At 57.0% G+C, this 6,391-nt stretch overlaps 1 long non-coding RNA gene across 1 annotated transcript; it reads right to left on the reverse strand.

Annotated features, from left to right (window-relative positions):
- Positions 1-1,743: 1,743 nt before the first annotated feature.
- On the reverse strand, positions 1,744-4,928 carry LOC102021045. The gene is made up of 3 exons (XR_264852.2): positions 4,679-4,928; positions 3,647-4,417; positions 1,744-3,338 (listed from the first exon to the last, which is right to left on the reverse strand). It is a non-coding gene; the product is annotated as an uncharacterized LOC102021045 (long non-coding RNA).
- Between the last annotated feature and the right edge of the window lie 1,463 nt (positions 4,929-6,391).

Consider the following 6,391-nt stretch of genomic DNA (forward strand, 5'->3'; position numbering starts at 1 on the left):
GGTTGCAGGGTTGAGGAAAATGGTTTTCACGCCAAAGTCCTCTTGCAGGGAGCACAGGACTTAGATGTTTTTACTAAGTGCCCTGTAATTTGTTTCAAAAAAGCTAATTCAGTGTTAAAAATAGAGCTCCTTATAAGTTGAAAGAAAAATCTGTTGAAAGAATACTATTTAAACAAATATTTTCTGTTAATGTACAGTGGTTCTATTTATATATAAATTAAAATGTATACAAATGTGTTCATGCATATATATGTATATATTTCCTTCTTTCCAACATATAATCTTTTCTTTAAAACAAAAGTAGGGGAGATAAAATGATTAACCTGTCTCCCAGATCTACACACTTTGGGGCCTGAGGCGGAGCTCAGTGGTAGAGCGCTTGCCTAGGTTAAAAAAAAAAGACCCAGCACAGTGGCGCCTCGGTTCACAAACTTAATTTGTTCTACAGTTTAGGAGAAGATGGCTGGGTTGTGCTTGTCTCCGGTGATATGATCGGGCCGAGACCCACACAGAACCAGACTGGACCTTCTGACGCAAGAGGAGTCTTTACTGGGGGGAGCGACACGGCGGGCTGCCCAGCGGACTAGGACGGCCCTGAGCTGAGCAAAGCGTGGGGTTTTTAAGCTGTCTGTGAGCCAGAAGGGGGTGTCCATGGTCCAGAACAGCCCGAGCGCGGTGGGTTGTTCTTAAGAGTTGAATGTCTGGTTCTGCCAAGGCGGATGAGGGAGGTGGCTTTTGTCGAGTGGAACTGGAGGGGAACAGGTGAAGAGCAAGGAGTTTTTATTAACTCCTTAGTAAAAGAGCTTAAATCTTCCACGGGGGGTGGTGGTGGGGCTTGCCTTGTGACTTATCACCCTGATGCAGAGTTCTCGAACAAAAACAAAACATCGCCAAAGTCTTCTGTTTGGAAACCAAACTGTTTGCAGACAGAAGTGTTCACGAACCGAGGCACTGCTGCATGCTGCAAATCCTGTTTCAGCTACTCCCTGTCCCCCTCTGTCCTAAATACACTAAACTCCAAACACCAAGTCATCTGGCCTAGAGCGCGTGAGCCGCGCCTGGGTGACAGGGGTGTCCCTGGAGCCCCACAGCACCAGCTGTCATGGCTCCCGGCACAGGCTGTGGCCTCCTGGACAGGTCAGGTACAAGGTCCCGCCCGGCTGCCTGAGTCTCCAGGGTGTGTGGAACCTGAATCCTCTTGTCCTGGAAGTTGCAGTTTGGAAGGTGACAGGGCAGGGAGAGAGGCGAGCTCCGTGTGCCCTGGTGTCCCTGCCCCACTCACAGGGAGTGCTGGTGAGCCTGCCTGTGGATGGGGTGACCCACGTCCCATGTGGGCACAAGGGCTCCCGGCCGCAAAGGCCGTGGAGGGAGACAGCAGGCAGCTGAGACCCTGGGGCCGTGGTGCCCCTGTGCGGCCTGTGTCACTGGTGAGAAACACCCAAGACCAAGGGCCCCTCCCACCCTCGTCCTCCTCCCCGGCGACTGTCGGTCAGCTGCTCACACTGACGGTGACGACAGGAGAGGGCTTGGGGCGCCACCCTTCCCTGCCTCGCCTGCTGCCTCTGGAGCCGAGGAGTGACCTAGACAATGGGTCCAGTTCTGTGTCCATCTACACTGTTCCGGTAACTCAGGATAACTGTGCACACGACCTGGGAACCGCAGCGTGCAGTCGCCGGGTCTCCGCACGCCAGCCTGGTGTTCTGATGTTAGCACTGGGAACACATTGTGCAGCACACTGCGGAAGGCAAAATCCATGCGAGACATTTAAATTTAATTTCTCTTAGAACGACACCAAGCAGCAAGCGAACACACTGTGAAGCGAACAGGCAGAGACCGCAGGAAGGCGGAGTGTGCATTCTGGCCCTCAAAGTGGTCATCAGGCCGGGGACCCCGGCTCTGGGAGCGGAGCATGTGTGGGGTCAGGCTCGCCCCCACTGCGGGCGTGCAGGCTTCATTCGCTGGCTGGGTCCCCATTGCGGTCCCCACCCCCCAGGTGCCTCACCCTTCCCCCAGGTGTCATCACCAGCTGTGGTCCTCCTGGGTCCCAGCAGTGTGTCCCGGGGAGCCTGTGTGTCCCCCTACTCTGGAGCTTCACCTTCAACACCCCATCTTTCGCTTGGGCACTGGCTGGGGATGCACAGGTCCTGGGCTATCTCCAGGCAGGCTGTGTTGCTGGGCCGTGCGACTGAAGTCCCCCTCCTAGGTGCATTTGGGACTTTGGTGAGTGACACCGAGCCGGTGTTTAGGGGTGGGGGACAGGATGAGCCCTTCCTGGTTCGCAGCGACCCCTCTGCTGTGTGCTGGTGGTGCTCTGCTCTCCCATGGCATGATGCCCAGCAAAACGCTGGGGTACTGAGCGCAGGAGTCAGGCCCTCCATACGCTATGCCTAGGCCCAGGCGAGGTGGGACCTCAGGATCAATACAAATCTACGGGCTTGAAATAAGAAGAATCCGAAAGCAAACAGAAGAACAGGAGCCCCGGTGGGCGGGGCAGGAGCAGCAGAGGCCATGGCTCATCGGGCCCCACCCTGGGAAGGTCCTGGGGTGCATCAGACCAGCAGCACATGATGGTGGGGCCTCCACCTGTACAGCAGCACAGCCCCTGTGGAAGGACACCACAGCTCAGAGGGGCTCCCTATGACAGCCGCCTCTTGTAGTTCTGCCTCAGGGGTTCAGAGAGTTCTGTTTCTGAACAAGGGTGCGGGTCCCAGTGGCCTTCCTCTTATCATGTAGGATATTTAATTCTTGTACCAGTTTATGGTAGGCAGAGTCGTAAGACGGCCCCAGTACTTCCCCTGCTGCATCTGCCCGGGGTAGCTCCCTCCCCGGAGTGCGGGGGAGACTCTGAAAGCCCCGCAGGGCAGAGAAGAATTTGCAGGTGTCATTAGGCTGCTCATCAGCTGCCTTGGAGGTCCTGGAAAGGGAGGCTGGTGGGTGGTGGCCAGACGGAAGTCACAGGAACCAGAATCAGAGACAGGAGAGCAGCAACACCGCTCCTGCTGGGCTGGATGGAGCCACGCGTGACCCGCTGCAGGGCCAGGAGGCAGGGGCTGTCGGTGGCCTCCACAGGTGAGTGGCCCCAGCTGACCGCCACCAAGAAATGGGACCTCAGATGTGCAGATGCCAAAAGATGGACATCTATGGCCCATGACCCAAAGGAGCCGGCTGAGACCTCAGGAAAGCAGCTGGGCCACATCTTGATCTTGTCCTGTGAGTCATGAGCAGAGAGCCCGGCTGCACTGCTGAGAGCCCTTTGGTGCTATACTGATAAACTGAGTGCTGGTTAAGCTTCTCTGTAACGGTGGATAACTATTAAAGCAGCAATACAAATCTACGGGCTTGAAATAAGAAGAATCCGACAGCAAACAGAAGAACGTGAAACAAATCATCAGTCTGTCTAGACATGACCATTGTTGGGATTTTGCTGAGTAGACTTCCAAAAATTGTAATTTTCTGTCTCTATATAACGGCTTTCTTGTGCTATACTTAGCCTGCAATAAGCTGCGTATTCTAAAACTGCGATTTGGTAAGTCATGACATGTACTCTGCCTGCACAGCCTGCCCCACCACCAGGAAGACGCCCACCCGCACCCCAGCCTTCTGCTCCCAGCCCTGGGCAGCCGCCATGCCCTCCTCCTGTCTGTACCTGCAGTCCTCGCCCGTGGGAACACAGAGCACAGAAGCCTTTCTTTCTTCGCTCCTCAGGCTTGCTCAGGTCTCCACGCTGGACGGTCTCTGGCGGCATCTTCCCATGGGTCATCTCTCTGCATCTGTGTCAGCTCTTCCTTGAGTCCCACACACTGGGCTTCTCACCTCAGACACTGTGGTCTTAATTTCTGCAGCCCGATCTGGGTCCTTTAAAGTCTCTTCTGCTCTAGGCCCCGTGCACCTTCTTACCCAGCCCCTCGGATGCTGGGATGAAGTGATGACTGCCTGGTGTCCTGGTCCAGGTGGTCTCTCTCTCACCACACACACTGCCAGTGTCATCTGGAATTTTCCATCAGGATGGGTCACATTTTCCTGCTTCTTGGCCCGCCTGGTGGCTTTAAGTGGGATCCAGACCCGTGACTCTTACCTTGCTGAGTGTCAAGGGTCCATGAAGACCCGAGTCCCTCACACAGGTCTGCACCATCCCCGCCAAACATCAAGGCCCTGCGTGCGACCTGGCATTGGCCGGGGCATGGCTGTCTCCTCCCTGGTCCTCTGTGCTGTGAACCCAGCTGCCCACTCAGACGCCACCTTCTCAGCCCCGCTGTGAGACGCTGTCTGGGGCAGGCGGGCACTGGCCGTGCTCGTCGGGCTTTGGTTTTGGTTTCTCTGGCACAACGTCCTGTCTCCTCGTCTCCAGAGCCTCTTTCCTGTGCTTTGTCTGTTTACGTGTTGGTTCAGATGGAGGGGAACTCTGGATCCTGTTGTTCTACCTCAGCCAGAAGGAAAAATATGGATATGTATTTTGGAAACGATGGCATAAAACCTGGTTTTGTGTTCTGAAATGATCACTGTGTTGGAAATTTTAATTTGGATCCCAAAAGGATCAAAGGGCTGAGTGATCCCCCACGGCCAGGCCGAGGCAAGGACGTGCCTGCCGGTACCTGGGGAGCAGCATCAGCTCCAGCAGTAAGGGTCCCGGGTGTGTGCGGGGGACCGTGTAGTCAGATTTTCATCACTGTGGCCTTACCTGGGAAAATCAGCGCGGAGGTGGAAAGGTTTATTCAGACTCGCGGTTTCAGAGGCTCAGCGCCCGTGAGCCGGTTCCATTGCCGTGGCCTGAGGGGAGGCAGGAGCAGCATGGCGGAGGCGGGCAGGCAGGGCTGCTCACCTCATGATGGCCAGGAAGGGGACAGAGGGGAAACGGCCAGAGAGGCCGGGGCTGGGGACCGGATCCAGCCCCCAGTTCGTGCCCCCACGAACCCAGGCCCCCCCATTGCCATCCCCCGACCCTGGCCTGGGATTGCAATCTCACCGTGGATTAGTCTATCCACAGAACTGTAGCCCTCCAATCCGGTCACTTCCCACAGCCCTCGGCACAGTGAACTTCTGGGGACATCTGTGACCCCAGTCCTAGCAGGTGTGCCCCAGATGGTGGATGCGCCCCACCAAGGAGCTCAGGTGATAGGCAGGGTCTGCCCGAAGTGGCTGCTGTGACGGCAAAGACATCCACAGTGCTTGTAGGTCTTAGCTACACTCTCACACTGACTCTTACTATTGAGCTCCAACAACTCCAAAATAGTTTTCTAACTTCCCAGAAGATCTTCTCTAGGGCTCCCGTGGGGACAGCACGTGGCAGTCACAGTCTGTTCTCAGGAGCCCAAGGGCCCTCCCCTCCTTCCCGTGTCCCCTGGGCCCTCTCTCCTGCCACCCGTCCTCGAGGACACCTCACTGCCAAACCTGCCTCCTGGATGGGATGACCTTGTAGCTCAGACTCGTGTACCCCTGGCTGGCCAATGCCAGTCCCCACACTGGGGCCCTCCTTCTCATGGACTGATGTCCAACATTTCCCTCTGAGCGTCTTAAAGCCATCACCAAACCAAGCCCAGGTAAGATATAACAAAATGGGTTTTCAGAGGCTGCAGAGTGAAGGGCTTTGGGGCAGAGGTCCCCCGGCCAGGTGGGGGGACTGGCTAACAGGAGGGTAGGTGGCTAACAGGAGGTGGTGACATGGAGGGCAGCTGCCTGGGGCCGGCAGGGGCAGGTGACTCACAAAGAAGGGTTTGTGGCTGAGTCTGCAGGTCTCTGGCCCTTTCTGGGCAGCCCAAGCCAGGGGGTAACCTGGCACTCTGGAGCCCAAGAGCTTCTGGTGCCCAATGCAGAGTGCAGTAGGCACGCAGCTCCCGGCTCACTGGTCAGAGCAGCACGTGCTCCTTGCACAGCCCCAGGCTTCCCTGGGCACACTTGTGACCCTCGTGAGGACCCTCAGTCACAGACAGACCGGGCCGGGGAGCACTAGACCAGAGGGGCGGGGATGGAAGAGGACTGGACAGAGTCCGCATCCTCAGGGAACCCCTGGGTCAGAGGGGCTCCTGGGAGGTGTCGGGGGTACAAAGCTTCACACTGGGATTTGTCAGGTCTGAGGTCCCAGGGACCCCGCGGGTGACCCAACCCTCAGTGAACGCCATCCTGTGTGAGTGAGCAGGGAAAAGAAGAAAAGCCCAGAGACCTGGTATCTCAGAGTGCCATGCTGGCAGGAAATGAGGTGGGCGTGGAGACACACCGCTCACCCATAACTAGGACAGGGGACAGCACGTGGCCACTGAGGGCCGCCGGCAGAGGCCACTGAGGACTGGGGGTGGAGTCTACGTGTGAGGCGGGCAGCCACAGGCCTGCTGGGGGGCTGCAGCCCAAGCAGGTCCCGGATGGGAGGATGGTGCTGGAGAGATGGGTAGGTCAGGGC

This window comes from Chinchilla lanigera, unplaced genomic scaffold (genome assembly GCF_000276665.1).
Source record: "Chinchilla lanigera isolate Chin_1 unplaced genomic scaffold, ChiLan1.0 scaffold00141, whole genome shotgun sequence".
NCBI lineage: Eukaryota > Metazoa > Chordata > Mammalia > Rodentia > Chinchillidae > Chinchilla > Chinchilla lanigera.